General features: G+C 61.9%; 1 long non-coding RNA gene across 1 annotated transcript; it reads left to right on the forward strand.

Moving 5' to 3' along the window:
* Window positions 1-1,559: 1,559 nt before the first annotated feature.
* Window positions 1,560-14,935, forward strand: LOC144377416 (uncharacterized). Its single transcript, XR_013438402.1, has 3 exons — window positions 1,560-12,577; window positions 12,992-13,837; window positions 14,295-14,935. It is a non-coding gene; the product is annotated as an uncharacterized LOC144377416 (long non-coding RNA).
* The last annotated feature ends 6,103 nt before the right edge of the window (window positions 14,936-21,038 follow it).

Consider the following 21,038-nt stretch of genomic DNA (forward strand, 5'->3'; position numbering starts at 1 on the left):
CAGCTGGGTGCCGGGGCTGGCATTGTGTGGGGCTGCCCCCTGCGCTGCAGCTGAGCCAACCACGAGAAATGCCCGTGGGTCTCCACAAAGCCCCAGCATCGTCTCCAGGGACCGTGTGCCTACACAGCTATCACTGTCAGCCCCGTGTCCGCCCTCTCACCTCCTTACCCCCCATTTTTCCAGAAGAAACGGAAATCCAGGGAGGAGAGGTGTGCAGGGTCCTGTGCCTGCAAGCAGCTGAGTGGGACTTTCCAGCTAGGATCTGGCCGACACAGTGGGTGGAGTCCCCCAAAGCTACCACCCACCTGTCCACTTCTGATGTCCCAGCTGGGGGAGGATTCCAGCAGGTGGGCCTGGAGGAAGGACAGCAATGGATACAGGTTGATGGATGGGTGGGTGGGTGAGTGACAGGCATACAGCAAACAGGAGAGGCTGCAGGGAGGTGACCACTGGACCGTGGAGAGCTTGAGCAAAGATGGAGGCTGGGTGCTGGAGAGGAAGCCACCCAGGCCACTGTGAGGCTGAAGGGAGGGCTGTGCTCAGCCTGTGCTCTAGGGAGCAATGGGATGGCTGGGTGGCCTTGGAGGGGACAGTGAGGAAGATACCCATGAGGAAAGGCCACTGCACACTGCCCTAGTGGTCATGAAGACCTGGCCCAAGGTGTGGCCGAGGTGCCAGGGAAAGAGGTGGAGAGCATATGGGGGGACTGGTGACACCCGGGATGGGGGGCGGGCATGAGGGAGCCAGAGCAGACCCAGGGATAGATTGGTGCAGGACATCAGGTGGGCACTCAGGAGGCCAGCCAGTCACTGTCCACTTAGGTTCTTAAAGCTCCCTGCCCCACCCCTCACCGACCAGCACACTTTGAGCTTAAGTTCCCAGCTTCCCCGGCGTTGTGTGGGGCTGGTGGCTGTCCCTGGCCTGGGCTGCCCCGCCTCTCTGTCAGGGTGTCTCCAGCACGCCACACGCGTGGTGCTTTTGTGCAATCGGCCATCTATGAAATTCATGGCTGGCTCACCCCAGCACCGGGAGCAGGAGAGCAGAGGCTGGCCCCGCACCAGCCCCGCGGGGTGCCCATCCTGGGCGGAGGCACAGAGGGCAGCAGACACTCCTGCGGAGTCCCAGGTTCTCTGCTGGGAGGGACAGGAATGGAATTAGGTTGTCCTTGAGAGTCTTCTCACCAGAGCCCCAGGGGTGGCTGGCCCTGAGCTGGCTCACTGCGGCCACCACAGGGTCTCCTTGTCAGTCCACGAGTTCAGACGCTGCAGGTGGGCGCGGTCAGGGCCGCGTAGACGCCTCTCAGCCGGTCAGCCCTCCTGTTCCCACGAGCATTGTACAAGGATAAACCCCACCCAGGGGCGAATGGCCTTCCCTTCCCCGCCCCCAGCGGCCAGTCCCCCACTTCCTTCTGCCCCAGGTGGGGGCTCTGCTGGCTCCTGGCAAGTTTGGCTCTTTTCGAGGGGAGCTCCTGAGGGTCATCCAAGCGTCTCCGTCTCCATGCGGGGCTGCCTGGGACATGGGAGCACCCCACCTGGCCCTCTGCAGGTACTTCCCCAGGCTTCAAAACTCAAGAGGAGAGCAGGAGAGGCAGCAGAGTCTCCAGGAAGCTGCTCTTCCGCCAGGGCTCCTTGGCTGCCTCGGTGGCAGGGCAGGGTTCACCCCAGGCCTCTGTGGGGGCAGAATTCCTGCCTCTTTCAGCAGGCGGGGGGCCAGGGCTGGGGAGGGCTGTGGTAGCAGACCTTCAGACCCGGCTCTGTCTCCCTTGGTTTGCTAACAGAGCTTTGGAGGAGACGACCTTGACCGCCTTTGAAACCATGAACTAGAGAGGAAGACCCAGAGAAAGAGCCGTGCAGAGGGCCCCGAGAGCTCCAGGCATGGGGCAGCCCAGGCAGGGACCTCATGGCACCGCCTAACCACACCAGTGCCCACTAGGATAAAGGTCAGACTCCGGGATGGGGCAGCAGGGAGCTTGCAGCCCCGGGCCTTGGGAGGCCTGTGCCGGCCTGCAGCTGTCCCTGCCTGGAGTCCTGCGTTGCCAGGTGGGGGGCGGCTGGCTGGGAGGCGCTGCTCAGCAGCCCAAGACCAGCATTATATTTAGGCGTAGTAGGTGGCTGCCTACGCGGTGCGATTTCACAGGCTCTGGGGGCCCCTTCCAAGCCCCAAAATACCTCCTCCACCTGCTTCCTGCGCTGCGATCTGATAAGGGAACAGCTTTCCAGTCCCGGGTAGGCAGCAGCGGCTGCCCTGCTGTTGGCGCCAACGCCCATCTGAGTCAGCGTCCAACCTGGAGCAGGAGCAGCACGGGCTCTGGGTGGAAAGGCCACTTAAGGCCACGTCCAGGAGGGCCATGCCGAGCCCCCTCGGCCTCGGGTCCCCTGCGGAACCATCAGGAGCCTGCGGTGCTGATTGGCAGGGCCTGCTGAGCCCGGCTCTTGCCAGTGCTAGGATGCTGAGGGCGCCCCCTGCCCCCACCTGGGACCCACGCATCCCACCCACGGTCTGCACCGTCCAGGAGAGGGGAGGAGCTGGGCAGCTCAGGCTGTGACATGCTGAAGAGACCAGGGCAGTGTGAAGAGAGAAGAGCGTTTGATCTGAGGCGTTGTGGGTAGGGTCTGCCAGGCAGTGAGGGGAGGAGGCTTCGGTGTGGTGGGAACAGCTCGGGGCCTGGCGCAAGCCGGGAAGGGGCGGGCATGGTGAAGGACCCAAGGGGACTAGGGGACAAGCGGAAAGCCAGAGAGCTGAGGCACAGCGGGCAGCAGCCCGCCTTCTACTCCCAGTGGGTTTGTACAGTAGCCAGTGGCCCCTGGGCTCCTGATAGGGCTGCAGCTTGCAGCCATGACCTGCTGCCCGAGCTGCAGGTGACCCCAGGTGGACGGAGAGCTCTTCAGAATGTGAGGGGCGCCTGGAGGGAGGACTGGGGCTCACAAAGGGCGGACACCTGGTGGAAGGCACCCCGCCCCTCCCTCTCTCTCAGACCCCAGGTACCACAGGACTTGGTGCAGGCAGGGCCACCAGGACACTTCATCTGCCCTCGGTGTTCTTATTGCACAACCGTGAAACAAGCCCATTTTTATTCAAGTAAAAATAGGTACAGAGTCTCTTGGAACCTGGAAGTCCCTTCTCTTGGCCACTTGCTGCAGGCTGAGCCCTGGGGACCACATCATCACCACATGTCCTCCATGGCTGGCTTACACAGAGGGACGGCACCACGCATGTGCCGTGCCTGGTCCACGGGGCTGAGGGGCCTTCTGGAGTCAGCCTCAGTAGGAAAGTGTCATTCTCAGTGGCTGCGCAGGACGCCAGGTGAAGCCTGTGTTTGTCCTCTATGGATATGATGTTCTTTTAAGTGCTACTTAAAAATCTTTCTGTTTGTGATTGTCGGTTGCTAACATGGATAAATTCTGTGTATTGACTGTTGTGGGCTGAACTGGGTGGGTCCCCTCTGCCCAAGGTGCGTATTTGGTGATGAGGCGTTTCAAGAGGAGATTAATTGAAAATGAGCTCATTAGAGTAGGCAATCAGTGTTACTGTCGTCCTATAATTAGAGGACACTTTGACAAACACGGGCACAGAGGAGAGATGCCCTGAGGACAAAGGAGAAGGCAGCCATCTGAAGCCAAGGACAGCCCCGGGAGGAAGGACCCTGCTGACACCCTGGACTCGCCACCCACCCTCAGGACTGGGAGTGGACCTGCAGTTCAAGCTGCTGGCCTGGGGCCCTTCATGGAAGCTGGGAACCGATGGCTCATTTATTAGATCTGGTGGCTTTTGAGGTATTCCTAGGCGCCTTCCCCCTGGACACAGCTGGGGCTGCTGGAAACCACCCTGCTCTCCTGTCACCCTGCTGCGCTCCTCCTCCTTCCGGCTTGCTCTCCTGGCTTCTCGCTGGGTAGGAGCAGGTGCCTGCTGGAAGGAGGTGGAAAGGGCGGGGGGTGGGCTTGGCTTCGTTACCCCATCTAAGGGCCTGGCCTTCACTTCCTCTCTGGCTCGCCAGACCCAAGGCTCAGTTGGCAGGTGGCACCTGTGGCTCAGGAATCACACTAGTGGAGGGTCCAGGCCCCTGAGCTACCTTTCCTGAACTTCCTTCGAGGGGCACAGCACCAGACAGCAGAGTGGCCGGGGACAGCAGCCGGGCGACTTGCTCCCTGGTTTCAGCTGTGCGTGAGGTGCCCACGGCACGTGTGGTGAGCCGGGCCTGGGCACGCTCACCTGCCCGTGAAGACCTGGTGTGCCTCTCCTGGAGGGGAGAGGGAAGCCCGAGGCCTGAGACACCTTCCTGAGGGCGTCTGACATCTGCTGGCTGAGGCCTGCTTGGTCAGGATGGCTCTGACCCAGGACAGGACGTCCTCCCTGCAGGCCGCACACGGCTTCTAGGCCCGCCCATGAGCTGTCAGCCCCTCAGCCCCTCAGCCCGCTGTGCTGTAAGGAATCCTCTTGGCCCTGAGGATGAAGGCTCATGGTCCTTAATGGCTCAAGGAGATGAGACACTTCTCCTCCACCCCAGCTCCCTGTCTGCATCAGGTCTGCCGCTCCATGGTGGGGAGACAGAAAGGCCTTCTGAGGTAGTGGCTGCTCTTCTGCCTCCGTATTAAGGATTCTTAAAGGTCAGACAAGACAGAGGGGAGCTGACTGCTCAGTTCCGAGTCTTCAAGGTGGGAGGCTGCCCCCCTCTGCGTCAGTGGGACTGCCGAGTTCAACAATCCACACGGGACGCTTGGGATGCCGGGAGGCCACTGTGGATGCCCCCAAACTGCCTCGCCTCCCACGGTTGCTCCTGCCCACCACCTCCCCCCCCCCCGTCCACTTCCTTGCCACCTCCCCCAGCTCAGGTCTGCCACGGGGCCTTTGATGGTTCTTCTGGCAGACATTTGGCTCCCTGGTGCCCTGGCGGTTTGCTCTCCTGTGTCATCTAGGTCTGTGCTCGGCCACCCCTCACAGAAGGCCCTCCTGACCTCCCCACTTCACTTTCAGCCCCCACCCTTGTTTCCCTGCCCTCCCCCTGCTGAACCCCTTCCAGAACCTGTTCCCCACCATCTAGACCACGAGCCCTGCACACAGACTTCCTTCCTGCTGAGTCTCCAGTGGAGACAGCCTCCCCTGGCATGCAGTAGGCATCAATCAGTGCTCCTGAGAACCGGTTGGGAGGCCGTGAAGTCACGCCCCCTTGCCTGTCACCCCGTCTCCGGGCTGCCTGGAGCTCTGAGGTCCTGCTCCTCTGTGCCCGTCATCTGGCCAGAGCTGACCACGGCGCTGACTGCAGAACCACAGGAGGCCCCGCCGTGGCGTCTCGCCTGGACTCCAGCTGGGCCCTGGGGCCTCCCAGTGGGCTTCGGCTGGGGCCTGGTTCCGGAAGTCTCTGTGGCCCGAAGCCCAGGCCCTCAGGCTTGAGGAGGGTGAGGTTTCTGTCAGTCATGGCAGGCCTCCCAGGGCTCTGTCCAGGAGCGGCGGGGTGCACACACCTGGGGGCCCTGCTCCTGCTCGGCTTTGCTCTCAGGCCCCCGGCTCCCCTGGTGGAAGCTTCTGAGAACCGGTCGGGAGGCCGTGCATTGTGGGGGGTGGGCACCCTGCCATGTGAGCCCGAACCCCTCTCCCCGCGGCTGGCTGGGGTGGCGGTACCTACAGTGGGTGTTCAGGTGGGGATCTGAGTGGGCGGTGGCAGGCCAGGAAGGACACATGGGGTGATCTCACAGGCAGAGCCTAGGTCTGCGCCCCTCGGCCTGGAGGAGCGAGTCACAGGGTGCGGCCCCGGGCCTTCTCTTCCGGGGTGGGCCTGTCCTCAGCAGAGAGAAGGGGGCTTGAAAGTCACCAAGGAGGTGAGTTGGCAGCCCCATGGCTGCTGTGGCTCCTGCCTGCCCTCCGAGTTGGTTCCAGAGGCCCTGACGCCTGAGCAGAAGGCCTCAAAGGGCCTTGGTGTCTCTCCAGGGGACTGGGAGTGTCCTTGCATCCTGTGCCTGCCCTGCTGTGTCTCTGCGGATTCTTAGAGCCTCAGGCTTAGCAGGGCTCCCGACAAGCTCAGCGGCCCTGGGTGACCAGGGTCCTCGGTGACACGCTCAGCGGCCCTGGGTGACCAGGGTCCTCCGTGCCAAGCTCAGCAGCCCTGGGTGACCAGGGTCCTCTGTGCCAAGCTCAGCAGCCCTGGGTGACCAGGGTCCTCCGTGCCAAGCTCAGCAGCCCTGGGTGACCAGGGTCCTCGGTGCCAAGCTCAGCAGCCCTGGGTGACCAGGGTCCTCCGTGCCAAGCTCAGCCTGGGTGACAAGGGTCCTCCGTGCCAAGCTCAGCGGCCCTGGGTGACCAGGGTCCTCCATGACACGCTCAGCAGCCCTGGGTGACCAGGGTCCTCAGTGCCAAGCTCAGCAGCCCTGGGTGACCAGGGTCCTCCGTGACAAGCTCAGCGGCCCTGGGTGACCAGGGTCCTCGGTGACACGCTCAGCAGCTCTGGGTGACCAGAGTCCTGGGTGACACGCTCAGCAGCCTTCAGATGCCCTTGAGGTGAATGGGGGCAGCTCTGGAGCAGTGGGAAATGGTGGCTCGAGTCTGGGAGGCAGAGTGGCCCCTGCCCTCTGCCTGGGTCCCTGGTCATGCAGAGCACAGCAGCACCTTGGGCCTGAGCGTGGGCACAGCTGCTGGGGGTCAGGCAGACCCTTCCCTGTGAACAGGTGGACCCCATACGAGGCCAGCAGCTAGAGGAGTTGGGAAGAGGGAAGAAGAGGCTGGGCAGCGGGAGGGGTGGACGGAGAGGCCGGGAGGACCTGAGGTGGGGTCTGACCGAGCTGCACAGCCTTCTGAGTCCTGGAGAAGTCTCTAGGGCCCCTATTTGGGGCCATGGGGTGACTGGAGGGCCTGGGCAATACCCTCACCCCACAGACCCTGGGAATGGGGTGCTGGCCCAGAACAGCAGCCAGTGGACAGCAGCCAGTGGCCCAGACAGGCGGGAACTCGGGGTGCCAGCTCCCCGTCACTGCACAGGGAGTGCAGGGCTGTGGCGGGCAGGGGTGTGGGTGGGCAGTGGAGGGGGTCTCTGTGTCAGAGGCAGGGGGTGAGGTGGTCTTAGGGGAGGAAGGCTGCTGCCCAGAGAGAGGACGGGCAGGTGTGGGTGAGCGTGCGTGGCCATGGGCTCATGGGTGTGCATGAGTGTGTGAGGGACCTTGGGGGTGTGTGCAGGCGTGCAGATGTGGGTGGGGCTTGTGTAAAGGCCTACAGCAGGGGTGGGGCTGTCCAAGGAAGTGAGTGGACAGAGGGGCTGGGGCCTGGCCTGCTGCGTGGAGTGGGTGGGCTCCACGTGCCCTAGGAGGGCCCAGGGGCTGAGAGAGGAGGTCAGCGGGCTGTTAGGACCACCAGGGCCCCCGTGTCCCTTTAATGAAGTGTCAGATTCTACAGGAAAACGGGCCACCTGCAAGAGGGTGTGGAGGCGCAGGGGTGGGACGTCTGTGTTTGCGGGTGGAGAGCAGCGGGTGCCCAGGGGCCGGTGGACTGCGCGTCCACAGGAGACTCTGAGTGCATGGGCCCCACAGGCCAGGAGGCCCAAGGGGTGTGTCAGATGAGAAACCATCCACCTTCTCTCCCCGCTCCTTCCTCCACGGCAAGCTGAGCTCCGGCTGCAGGCCTGGTCACGGGCAGGTCATCGGGATGCTGGGACCCCGGGACCCCCAGAGCTGGGCCACTGGAGGAGGTGCAGGGGAGGGCTGGCCAGCCCAGCCCAGCCGCAGCGTGCGGCCGCCCCTGTATGTGGCGTGAAGCTGCAGGCGGGTGAGGCTGCGGCTGACTGCTCCTGAGGGACCAGGATTCTGAATGCAAGAGGGGACGCGGGCCCATTATGCCTGAGCTTATGCAGGAATAATGAGGGAGAAGACTGTAACGGGCCAGTCAGCGTCTGATAAAGGGAAATTTATTCAGTGCGTTCCAGAGAAGCCTGGCGCTCGCCGGTCTTAAAATGGGCGTGCCTCGTGCCAGCCTGCACTCCTGACAGAGGCCACCGCTGCAGGGACCGCCAGCCCCGGCCGCAGCCTCCCTGGGTCTCTAACGAGCAGCCTGGGCCAGGCTGACAGGAGCCTGGCTGGTGGGGGCGAGGGCAGGGACAGGGGCAGTCAGGCCCCGTCCTCCACCCGGGCTTCCCCAGGAGGAGCCCGAGGGGGCTTGGCTGGCCGTTTCCTGGGCGGGTGTCTCCTGAGGGGGGGAGTGTGCAGCAGTGGGACCTCTTTCTGCTGGGGAGGGGTGACCCTGAGGGCCGTCATGGGAAGTCGGGGCTCCCCTGTGCCAGATCGAGGGGCTCCTCCCTGGTTCCATCCTGTAGTCTGCACCCCCTGGCTGTGTGCGGATAGCAGCACCTGGAGCCAGAGGCTGGACCCCCTCTCCCATTGGGGTGCCCCTCCTGAGCACCCTCTGGGGAGCGTGAGAAGGGCCCTGGGAAAGGCCTGGCCGTGCCACCTGGACAAGCAGCCTGTAGGAGTTTAGGGCCCGTTCTGAGGTGGGGAGAGAGGAATCATGTGGACAGAGGGCATCACAGAGCCCCAAAGGCAGGAGCAGGACACACCTCTGCAGGTGGGGACCTGAGGGTCCAGCACAGACAAAGGGGGGCTTGGAGCTAGATGGACCTATGTGATCAGCAGGCGCTGTCCTCCCCAGGTGTGGGACCCCATCGTGTCCAGGACACACTATTGGGGGAGAGGGCACAGTGGCCCCGCCTCTGCATGCCCTGCATGACCTCCGTGCAGGTCAGCCACTGCTCCTTCCTGAGCTCCAGGCCCTGACAAGGAGCCAGCCATCTCCTGCTGTCTCCATCCCACCTCCCCGTGGACCCCCAGAGAAGGGCTGCCACCTGGAGCCACCTGTCCAGGGCCTGTGCCTGCTCCTTCATGGGCATCTCCTCTCCACGCCGCTCCAGGGACTGTCCTTCCCAGGGTGCTTCTTGCCCTCCCTCCCCTGTGTGCTGGCCTGGGGCATGGGCCTTTCCTCTGAGGGCAGTGCTGGGGCTCTCCTTGCTTGTCCAGCTCCCTCGCTCCTCTGGCCCACGCTCACTCTGGCCTGAGGTCCTCTCCTGGACAGTGGCTCCTTCTGGGTGAGCCTCACAGAGCCACCAGGCAGAGGCCCCAGGGCAGATCTGCTGAATGCCTGAGAACTTGAACCCCGAGCACACCACATCCCCGGAGACTGCTGGCCTCCAGCCGGGGGCTCCGGCTGCCCGGGAGCCTGCTCCAGCCTGCCCACTCCTGGCAGCCTGGGTGGGTCTGGTACCGTTGGCCCTTCCTCTCCCGGTCAAATGGACAAGTCCTTGGCAGGTGTGGCCTGGGACCCCGCAGTCCCCCGCCCTCAGTGCCTTCTGAGTGGCTCCTCCAGCCCCTCCCAGAGGCACATTATCCTAACGTGACTCCGATTCCATGAGAGGACATTTGTGTCAAGGAAGCCATTGTGTGGCTTCAGGTGGAGGGGCCCCTCCTGCTGCCCATAAGCAAAGGGTCCACATGCGCCTCTGGGCTGCAGGAGCCGCAGCGTGAGCTGGGGTGTGTGTGTGTGTGTGTGTGTGTGCACGTGTGAATCTGCACGTCTGCGCATGTTGTAATCTATTTCTAAAACATGACCCCAGCGATCTCATGGGGAACATCAATGAATATTTACTACCTTACTTTTTTTTTCCCTAAAAAAAAAAAACGTAATTTTGCTGTCTGGTTATTAAATCTATTTTTATTGCTACAAAAATCGCTTCCCATCCATGGAAAGGAGGGCAGCCTGGTGCTCCACACCCGGCAATTTGCTGCCGCCAGTCTTCATTTTCCTGGGGTGGGGGCCCTGACCCTGCCCCTCCCAGGTCAGCTGCAGTAGGTGGGGTGGCTTGAGCTGAGCAGGCCCCCAGGGGGAGCCCAGGGCACAGAGGCAAAGTGAGGGCTCCCTGCACACCTGGCAGGTCTTGCAGGGAGGGTCTCAGGGGCTCAGTGTGGGGCTGGGACCTGCCGTGGCCTGCTCCTCTGTAGGAAGCCTGGCCTCATGGGCGCTGGGGGCTTCTCTGATGTACCTGCTGACCTAGATGCACCCTGACTGTCAAGGCCATGCAATGCCCACAGCCTGTCCTAAGGGACAGTGCACTGGGTACACTGCAGGACCTCAGCCCAGAGGAGCCTGTGGTGTTGTCCACTGCATGCCCCAGGAGAGGGTGAGCAGGACAGAAGGACCAGGCAATGCAGCCACCCCTCTGCTCACAGCTGGGGACTCCTCATCTTTTTTCTGCCAGCCATTGGCCCCCAGAGTTGCCAGCGTCTGCCCCAAGGACCCAGGGATGCGGTGTCTCCAGTCGAGGGGCTGCCCCCCCTCTATGTCCATCTGGCCCCTGTGTCAGCCCCATAAGGCCCAGGACCCAGAGCTCCTCCTGCTGCCCCCCAAAGCCCAGCCCAGCCCAGGACCTGGAGACACAGACTATCACCCCACCCCATCAGGCAGGGCTTCAGGGCCTGGCACAAAGGCATGGGAGCCTAGTCCCAGGGGCTGAGTGGCCTTGGAACCCAGGCCTCCCACGGGGCAGGTATGTCTTTCCCCACATCAGGGAGGGTGGCCTCATACCCAGGCCAGGTGAGTGTCACACAGGGGTCCTTTCTGTTTGCAGGTGGGGGTTGAATCCTAAGAACAGACTACGCAGGAGGAACCATCGATGTTTCTATTGCAGATGAGGAAGCTGAAGCCCAGGAAGGATCATGAAGGCCCAGGAAGATCCAGGGAGGCCCAGGAAGGTCCAGGAAAGCCTAGGAAGGCTTAGGAAGGCCCAGGGAGGCCCAGGGAGGTCCAGGAAGGCCCAGGGAGGCCCAGGAAGGTCCAGGAAGGTCCAGGAAGGTTCAGGAAGGCTCAGGGAGGCCCAGGAAGGCCCAGGACGGCTCAGGAAGGTGCAGGAAGGTCCAGAAAGGTCCAGGAAGGCCCATGAAGTCTCAGGAAGGCCCAGGAAGGCCCAGGAAGGCTCAGGAAGGTCTAGAAAGGTCCAGGGAGGTCCAGGGAGACCCAGGAAGGTCTAGGAAGGTCGAGGAAAGCCTAGGAAGGCTTAGAAAGGTCCAGGAAGGTCCAGAAAGGTCCAAGAAGGCACAGGAAGGCACAGGAAGGCCCAGGAAGGCCCAGGAAGGCACAGGAAGGCACAGGAATGTCCAGAAAGGTCAAGAAAGGTCCAGGGAGGTCCAGGGAGACCCAGGAAGGTCTAGGAAGGTCGAGGAAAGCCTAGGAAGGCTTAGGAAGGTCCAGGAAGGTCCAGGAAGGCCCAGGAAGGCCCAGGAAGGCACAGGAAGGCACAGGAATGTCCAGAAAGGTCCAGGAAGGTCCAGAAAGGTCCAGGAAAGCTTAGGAAGGCTTAGGAAGGCCCAGGATGGCCCAGGAAGGTTCAGGAAGGTCTAGGAAGGTGCAGGAAGGCTCAGGAAGGTCCAGGAAGGTCTAAGAAGGCTCAGAAAGGCTCAGAAAGGCTGGAACAGGCCCAAGAGTCAAAGGGCAGATGACTGGGAACATCTGACAGACTCTCTGGTCTTCTTTTGCCTTCCTGGGGGCCAAACCATCCCTCTTGTTACCGAGGACCTGTACAGTGGAGGCTCTGTCCACAGGCTGCGTGGGCCTTGCCGTCCCTAGATGTGGGAAGGACAAAGTAACACTGCCCGTGGCCCTGGGTAATGACAGTGGCACCAGGAGACAGTCCTTGTGGCAATGGTGACAGAAGGGACCCAAGCAGCTGCTGCCTTATGCAGCCACCAGTTGTCCCCAGGTTCAGGCACCGCTGGTGAAGGCCGGCTCCAGAGCCTCACGCCCTTGGCTGTGGTTTGGATCTTAAGGCCAGCGTGGTAAAGACTGGTCCCCTGGGTGCCACTGGGAGGCAGTGGACCTTTGCTGGGAGGCCCGGGGTCCCTCGGGCATGCTCTTGAAGAGGAGCGTGGGACCCCGTCTCCTCTCTCACTCTGCCTCTCCGTGTCCCATCCCAGCCTCAGGCAGAGGCTTTGCCACCATGTGCCTCCAGGGAGCCCTTCAGAGCCCACAGCTCTGCACGCCTTCCTCTCTAGCCAAGCGCTCATACCTGCTGTGGTGACAGAAAGCCCACTCTCACGCCACCAGAGCCCAAGCCTCAGCCGCCTCACGGCACCCGTGGGTGACAGCAGAGTGACAGGCAAAGCCTCAAGTTACATCTTCTGTCCTGTGTGTCCTTCCTTATCTAAAGCACCGTGGTGACGTGGGCATTTGGGAAAACGTGTTGGTCACCTCTCTGCCAGGTCTCAGCTGCTGGCCGCACCCACGGCCAGCTCTGCCCCACTGAGGACAGTGCTACCCACTATGATCCTCACTCAGGTTGGGCCTGGAAGGGCTGCAGTGTGACAGGCCACCTCCTGCCGTTACATTGTATCCTGTCGCACGTCGTCTCAGGTCCTGTCACAATCTCTGCAGCTACTGCCAATCAACACTCCTCACAGCACGTCTGTCCACGTTGGAGCGTCAGTGGTGCACGTCAATGGCACGCGCTTCTCTCTGCAGCCGCTCCTGGACAACACTGACTGGTGATAGCTGGACCCTCCTGTCACCATTGTCCCCAGAGACTGGGGAGGACATGGTGCTGGGAAGCTTGTCAGAACAGGTTCTTTCCAGTGTTACCCTCCTCTCTTCACCCTGGACAAGTGCTTGGCTGACCCAATGGCCCTGTGTCCCCCTACTTTATCCCTTGAGCTGCGTAAGAGTCAGGGTGCCCACCTGACCTGGGGACCAGGACCAGGGCCTGCCAGCAAGAAAAAACCTTCTCCCTGGGTCCCCGAGAAGCAGGAGTGGTCATCTGACCCTTAGGTCCCTGGTCTTCTCGGGGGAGGCCTGAAAGTGTAACCAAGAACTGGAAGATCCTGGGCGGGGTGGGGGCGGTTAAAACCCCTCGGCTCAGGTGACAGCCCTGGGCTCCCCGTGGCCAGCAGGGGGTCTCCAGCCCCCTCCCCCCCCCCACCCCCCCCCCACCCCCCCCCCCGGGCAGCCTGGCCTCTGAATCAGACATTTTCTCCTACAGAGACTTCCCCGCCCGGCCGCTCAACCCTCATCCGCCTCATGCAGCCGACTGGATGACGGGTGCCCCAAGTTCAAGGCCAGTCGCCTCGACACCCAGGGACCCAGACGCAGATGGAGGGGGAGGGGGAGGGGCCACCGGGAAGCTGGGTCTCCCCGTGAGCTTTCCAAGGGTGACTCTAAAACAGAGTCAGAGAAAGAAATCCAAACGGGACACTGCCTTGCAGATTCTGCCTTTGCAGGGGAGGGATCGAGTGGATCTAGCCGGCACCCCGGCCTTGGTGGCAGCTGCAGGGTAATTAATGTCTGGCGGTGGCGAGGATGACGGAGGACTATATTTAGGATTTCAATTTAAACATTGTTCACCTGCAATGTTTTTGAATTTGTTTTCCGGGCACTGGTGGATTTACAAGGGCTCAGAGTCCCGCGGCCCGACCGACGTCTGTGGGAGGGAAGGAGTGATTTCCGCTGTCCCTGGCCATGGCTGAACGGGGCGGGAGGCTGGTCCCGCATTCTGCTCCTCCCGACCTCTATGTCCGGGAGCTCTGGAGTCTGGAAGGACCTTCCTCACCTAAGTGTTCCTCCTGTCCTGTCTGTGGGTTGAGAGGTGCCCGTCGCCTCCATGTTTTTATCTAGGTTGTGAAATGTCCCTGGAGACCAGGCTCAAAATGTCCCGCCCCTAGCACCCCCTGCGGCCTCTCCTTCCCACTGAGGCTGCCCACACAGAGAAAACCAGCCCAGACGGCGGGGGTGCCCGGGCAAACTTGGGTTTCACAGGAATGACAACATTCCTCGTCCCACGTGGAGGGCCTGCGTGAGCACCTGGTCTTCCCAGCCGAGCCGACCCGAGGTTTGTCCCCGCTCTGCGACCACTGTCCCCGTGGAAGAGGGGGCTGCAGAGCCCCTCGGGCAGTGTCCTTTGTGGACTCCTTGAGCATGAGAGAGTCCAGGACCAGGCCAGCCTCGGGGGGACATTGCCGCCCACACTGAGCAGCCATGGCACGGACACTGGTAGCTGGCTTTGGAACTCCTGCCCTGGGGTGAGCCTTGTGCCGCACTGCCACTGGCTGTGACCCAGCGTCTGGTGGGCGCTGCCCGCTGTGGAGTCGGCGTCGGCCTAGCCGCGGGGGAAGACAGGCGGCTGGTCCCTTGGGAGTGGGTGCAGCCCTGCAGACCCCGACCTGGCTGTAGGAGAATCCAGGCAGAGGGGCCGGCAGACCCCTGGGACACCCACCATGGGAGGCTCACCCACGGGACCCCTGCCCACAGCATCCCCACCCATGGGACCCCCACTCACCCACCTGCAGATGGCGCGAGGTGGCTTTCCACTCCTGTTGCCACGGCAGCAATACAAAGCCCTGCACGTGCTCTGTGGGCTCTTAGAGCCGGACAAGGCCTCGGAATCCACGTGTCCACCACCCCAGTGCAATAGATGCCCCGTCTGTTAGGAGGCTTTTGTCCCTGGAACAGAAGGGACAGTGCCCAAGGTCTGCTGCCATCTGTAACTTGGGGACACTGTGAGCAGCGGAGGATTTGACCAGAGGACATGGACCTGGCATAGGAACACTCAGTGGAAGATGGCCGCTGGACTCACAGAGTCCCTGAGAGCAGTTGGTCTGTGAATCACCTCCAGGCCCAAGGAGCTTGCTCTCCTGTGAGATGACCAGCGTGAAACCTGTCCCCATACAGCATGTAGGATCCTGAGATGGGTGTCAGGAGAACACGGTGACAGGCCTGGCTTTGTCACAGACTCACATTGTGGACAGGCTGGGGGATGGGAGGCCCCTCTCGCTCTCGGGCCTCGGTTTCCCTGTTGGTGAAGCGGCTTTGTGGCTTCGTGGCTCTGAACCCAGCAGGGCTGCCGGCTCCAGTGTTGATCTCGAAGGTGGTCATTTTTCCTCGGGATTACACATTCTTGAATAAAAATGAAATAAAGCCTTCAGAATAACTGATGAAATACTTCTTGACCTCACATTAATCTGCCTCATCCAAGGCACAAGAATGAATCAGGGAGATTAAAGACGAGCCTGGAGCACAGCCATCGGCCGGCGGCCCGCGGGGACGGGAGGGGAGGGCAGCCCGCGGGCATCTCTGTGCCCTGACGGGAGCACGTTGCGCTGGAGCGTGTGTGAGTTCAGAAGAACACCCACCAGCCGGCGGGCCCTCTGCTTGCACACGCTGTCCTCGTCACAGTCCTGCTCACACAGGAGGGCCACCTCTCGGCACCCACCTGGCCGCCTGACCCGGTCCCGCTGCAGATCCCTCCTCTAGGAGGAAGCGCTAACTTGGGACGCGGAGGTGGCCATCTTGGGGGGGACGAGCAGGAGGGAGGAAGGAAACCAGGTGGGGACCGAAAGCCACCCTAGGGACCCCGAACGGCTCTTCTCCCAGGGGGACGAACGAGGGGACAGACCCCCTGGGGAAGGAGGGCAGCCCAGCTCTCTCTCGAGAGGCTCTGGACACTGGGTGGAGTGGAGCCTCTTCTCAGTGTCAGGCCGACCTGCTCGGGGCTCCGGGCCACCTGCCAGCGAGTCCCCCCTGACCTAAGCAAGGCTCCTGCCTTCCACAGCCGTCCTCGCCCAGGGTCGTCTGAACCCAGGGTCGTCTGGGCATGTGACACTTCACCAGGTTCTCAGGCCCAAAGCGCGTGGTGGCAGTGGTGACATGAACACGGGTGTCCACTGGCAGAAGAGCGCCCCTACGTATGTCCACAGGGCCAGCAGCCTGGTGTCACCCTCGGGGTCACCTGACCAGACGTGTGCTGGGGCCCCAGCACAGGAACTCAGGAGCTCCTTCCTCCAGTCCCAGCTGTGCACGGGGGTGGGGGGGGTGCCCAGCTGTGGCCCTCCAGAGACCTGAGAGGGGGCCAAGCACTGGAACGGTGGACGCTGGACCTCCAAGCACATGGCAGAGACCTGCCGGCCCTGGTCCTTCCCATGCAAACCCCTCGGGGCTCAGAGAAACTCCTTCCTGGCCGCTGCCCAGGGCCCTCGGGCTCTGGGTCACCTGGTCCCAGGTGATCCTCCCAAGAGTGCAGTCAGAACTCAGCATGCTCTCTCTGTGGGGTTCCAGTCTGGGGGGAGCACGGCGCCAGCCCCCTTCCCTCCTGAGATCCAGCCCTGACTGACCACGTAGGACAACCCCCGCTGGTCCTGGGGTGCCCTAGGATGGGAGGACCCACCCCAGGGACACACGGCCCCCCATGAAAGCAGCGTGGCGCTCACCTGGGTAAGAACCAGCTCGGCAGGTGCAGGTGAGGCCTGGACTGGGCTCAGAAGTCCTGCTTAAGCCAGGCCTTACATGCTGGGCAGATGACCATTGCAGGAGAGGGGTGGGGGTGGGGACTGACCTGGTATACAGGTGGGAGCGGTGGGCCAGCACAGGCTCGGGGGGCCAGCCATGGCCGTCCTCCTTGGCTGTGTGCAGGTGGGCCTGGCGGGGTGCCCCGGGCAGCACCGGGTGCACACTCCACGGAGGCACCCAGCTTTCGCTTGGCCGGGCCCTGCTGCTGCCTCCCCTTCCCAGATCAGACTCCTGCACAGGGAATGCCCTGCCGCCCAGCTCCCGTGTGCAGCTCAGCTCCGTGTCCAGAGCCCGGACCCTGGGACGCCCAGCTCCTCCTGCTCCCGGAACTCGCGGGCTCCAGCGGCCACCCTTGGGCCCCGGCGCCCCAATGAGAGCACAGCAGGTTCAAGCCGACCCTGACAGCTGGCCACCAGGTGCCCCCGGGGTCCCGCAGGGTGTGACCGGGTGGCACTGGCTCGCACACGGTCTAAGGGCTTGGGAAAGCAGAAGGGAGCAGTGTCCCTGTGTCTGCTGAGGTCCTGCCACTGGGACCCGGAGGCAGGAGGACCTCACTGGGACCGCCGGTCGGCTCTGAGGACAGCTTCCCCAGTCCCACCTGGGACCCGGCCCGTCTGCCCAGGGTCAGCCCTTAGGGGCGCAGGCCCATGTTCCCCCGTGTCACGCACAAGCCTGGAACCCGAGGTCCCTCGTCCCAACTCCCTTTTCTTGTGGTCCTATGATCCTTCAGGGGGACACCACCCGGCACATGCGTGTGAGCTAGAAATCCACGTGTTACATGGATGTCACACGGAACAATCTCAGAAGATCCTATGGACAGAGTGAAGCCACAGAGTGCGGCCGGCTGTCCACGTGGTGTCCAGCATGGGAACAGACCACCCTGCTGGACGGCTGAGTCCCCTCCAGGGATCAGGAAAGGCACTGGCCACCTGGCCCGCCCTCCGATCACCCTGTGGGACGGGCCTCCTGTGGATTTTGAATGGAGAAAAAACAAGATCTCAGGAAACAAATGCTATGTTAAAAACCAGAGCCACACTTTGTTTTCAAACCATAACCTGTTAAGGGCCAAGGGTTCCGTAACTAGATTTGCCTTCTCGGTGGACACCTGCCGGTCCTGCCTCCAAGCTGTCACAGGGCTGGGGGACTGTGCACGGTGGCCCAGGCTCCGAGTGTCCCCTCACCTGCCTCGCTAACAGAATCAAGGGATCTCCTTTTTCACTGTGGTGACAAAAAATTGGACGGCGTGAGGACCCCATATACCCCCAGTGACCATAGCTTGCGCTGCTATTATCTTTTTAAGTTTGCTTCACTGGATTTGTTTTCCCCAGCTTTTTGAAAAAAATGGTTTTTAGAGCAGTTTTAGGTTCCCAGCAAACCTGGGCAAAGGTGCGTAGGTTTCCCAGGCGCCCGGCCCCTCATGTACAGGCTCCCCGTGTCCACTGCCCATGCAGAACTGTCCCTCTCCACCAGGATAAGCCCACAAGGACATGCCATCCACCCCAGAGCCGCAGTGCCCTGAGGGTTTCACGGGTGTGAGCTGAGCTGCGTCCACCTCACAGGACCAGGTGACATTTCCTATGTATCTTGCAGGGTGTGACGTCATATGTACTCATGGCCAGCAGGGCTCGCTCTCACTAGTTTTACTCTGTGAGCTTGGCAAAGGCCTGGCGGGACAAGTCTTCTGTGAGCACACCCTACAGAATAGTTTCTCCGCCATTAAAATCCTCTGAAACTGTATTAGAACATGGACAACAGAATGCAGTTAGGAAGTCCGGGGTCAGGACGGAGGGCCAGGACATAGGGGTTCTTCAAAGACCACAGATGCTAGACCGGGAGTGAGCTCTGGCTGGAGGGTGGAATAGGAGCTGAGGATCTGGTGTGTGCCCAGAGCGATCAGGATTGGGGTCAGAAAGGCTTCTGTCCTCTGTAGAACCTTCTTCTCTGCTTTGCCAGACATACCTAACCCATCTTTTTTCATTGTCTCTTTTTTCCTTGGCTGCCAGAGAGCTCAGAAGTGCATTCAACGTGTAGATGCACAAGTTATTTCACACCTTGGTTCCAGTGCCGTGATCACGGAGCAACCAGGGTTTCTAACTGCATGGCCACCCTTAGTTGGCCGTGTGGGCACCCTACCTGTTACAGAAAGGGAGTAGCTACGGTAAGCCACACCTGTGCTCCACCGAGGTCTAGGGGAAGGGGAGGAGAGGTGGCACAGCCCCTGGTCTGTGAGACCCTCCGCCCCGTGCAGCCATGACGGGCATCAGGGAGTGGACACAAAGCCTGGGCTGGGCTGGCTGGCCCCAGGTGGTGCTTAGGATCTGTGCTCCCCAGAGCCGCGCAGGCCCTGCCTGGGACCTCAGCAGCACTGTTGCCCCCTCCCCGTTCTCCCAGATGAGGACGTGCCTGTTAGTCAGCGGTCACTTCACCTCCTCTGTCCACAGCCTGAGAGGACACCGTGGAGCAGAGGCTTCTCCTAACGCCCAGGCAGGACGGCCTCCGTCTGCTCAGCGCCCTCCCCTCCCCTGGAGCCCTCTGTGGGGACTGCGGGTCAGCTGCTGCCCTCGCCTGGCCAGGGTGAGCCCATGGCCCTGGCTAGCTGACCACCTTCTCCTGCTCAGCCCAAGGCTCGAGTGGACAGTCCCAAAGGTGACACCCCTCTCCCCGGCAGATCCATGTGGAGCTCCCTCCAGGCCCCGGGGGCGGCTCCGGTGCTTTCTGGGTGGGGCTCTTCCATGTCCTCCCGAGGCTGTGAACTGCCCGTGTCCTGCCGGCAAACCCCTCGTCATGTTGGTCATCTCCGTTGTGTGGCTTGAGCTAGCCAGGGCAGCTTGTGTGGCTTGCTGCCCGTCGCCCGTGTGCACATTTCTGCTGGCCTTGCTGGCCTCGGCAGGAAGGAGTGGTGGTCACCTAGTGAGTCTTGTCCTGGGAGCAGCAGGAGGTGAGAGAACCCCAGCCGGAGCCAGCTGGCCATCTTCACCCCCTCTGTCCCCACTGCAGACTCTGCTGGACTTCCCTGGAGGCCAGGCCAGCACTGGGGCTGTGTCTAGTCTTCTAAGAAGACCAATCTCAGAACTTCTTCTTGCAGTTCAAGACTAATCTGTTGGAAGTTCTTATTGAAGTCTAACCTGTGCCCACATCCAAACAATCAACCTTCTTATTCCTGTTAACAAAACATGCCAGAGGACTGAAGAAGTGCCTCCTAGACTCCAGTTCTTTTGAGATGTGTCCATTTACCTGCCCCCAGTCCCCCGACCATGGGGAAGATCCAGGGCTTAGGGTGGGGGGAGTTAACCTCCTTGGGCCTGCAGCTCTGCAAGCCCGACTGGCCACACTGATTCCTGAGTCACACGGTTGGCCCCGGCTAAAGGGGAAGAAAGCTGTGTTTACCCTTGAAGAGCGAGATGTGGCCACTCTGGGCTGAGAAGATCCACTCCGCAGGATGATGAATGCCTCTCTGTCTGCGTGCCCCTGGCAGCCACACGGCAGCCAGCAAGACACATGCAAGAGCCCTGCAAGGACACTAATTTACATGACAAGTGCATGGAGCTGGCTTTCCCTGGGCCTCTTAGAGCCCTGAGATTGGAGACCTGCACACACACACACACACACACACACACACACCCGCCATCAGTCTTGGGTGAAGGGGGCCAAGGGCTCACACCTGCTCTCCCGACTGCCCCGCAGCTGGGCGGAGGAGCGCCCGGCTTTTCTCATTTTCCTCCTTCCTCCTCCTAACGGGTTCCACATTTTAGCAGACCCAAGACTGTGGGAACTGGAGGAGGTTGAGAGACGGCTGCTCTCCACTCCTGCCCTGGTCATGACTTTAGTGGCCTGTGAGTTATGGACGCCCTGAGCCCTGCCTACGCCCGTCCTGGTGTGGAGCAGCCTGCGCTTCCTCTCACCAAGATGGGATGACCTCGCCTGCATATGGACCAGGGTGCCAGGGGCCCAGGACCCCAGGGGTCTCGAGGTCAAAGGGCAGGTGTTGGCAGCATGCTGGCTGCAGGGTCACCTGTTCTGGACTTGCTCACTGTGTGCAGCCACCAAGCTCAGAGGGATGCACAGGGGGACCAACCCAGAGCCATCAGATGCCATGTCGCCCTGGCTTCAGGCAGGTACAGGCCAGGGAGGTCATCCTGCAGGTGCATGAAGAAGGCAGGGTGGGGGGAGCTTGCCTTTGAGCACCGCGCAATGATCTGGGGACTTAAACTGCCCTTAGTCCTCCCTCCAGTCCCACATGCTGGGTCCAGGAGCTGCAAGGTGTGCAGGTGAGCCAGGCTGGGTCCAGTGGGCTTCCTGGGAGGGAGGCCAAGATGACCTCTGGAGGGTCCAGGAGGGGAAGGAAGGACCCCGGAGCCTGGGCCTGGCGCACCAAGCACCCTGCCGCAGTCAGAGCTGGCACAGCAGGAAAGCGGGTGCTGTCTGTGGAGGGAGATCTGTGGAGCGCTGCCCCTGTACAGGCCCTCAGCCTCTTGACCTCGGCCGAGAACCATGGGGTTGTGGAGGGAGGGGACGTTGTAGGTCACAGGCCCAAGCCTCTGTGTCAGCACGGCTGGCCCAGCCCCTGGGGTCCGAGGAGCTCCAGAACACAGGTCCGCGCAGGCCAGCGCAGGGCCGGGGACACCGCTGTCTCTGAGGTCTCCTGCTGTCCACCTAAGATGTTGACCCTGCCTCGAGGGCACAGGGAACAGGAGTGGCCCTGGCTGGGAATCCCTGCAGGTCCCTCTGCGTGACACATTGTGCCAGGG

This window comes from Ictidomys tridecemlineatus, chromosome 4 (assembly GCF_052094955.1).
Source record: "Ictidomys tridecemlineatus isolate mIctTri1 chromosome 4, mIctTri1.hap1, whole genome shotgun sequence".
Taxonomy (NCBI): domain Eukaryota; kingdom Metazoa; phylum Chordata; class Mammalia; order Rodentia; family Sciuridae; genus Ictidomys; species Ictidomys tridecemlineatus.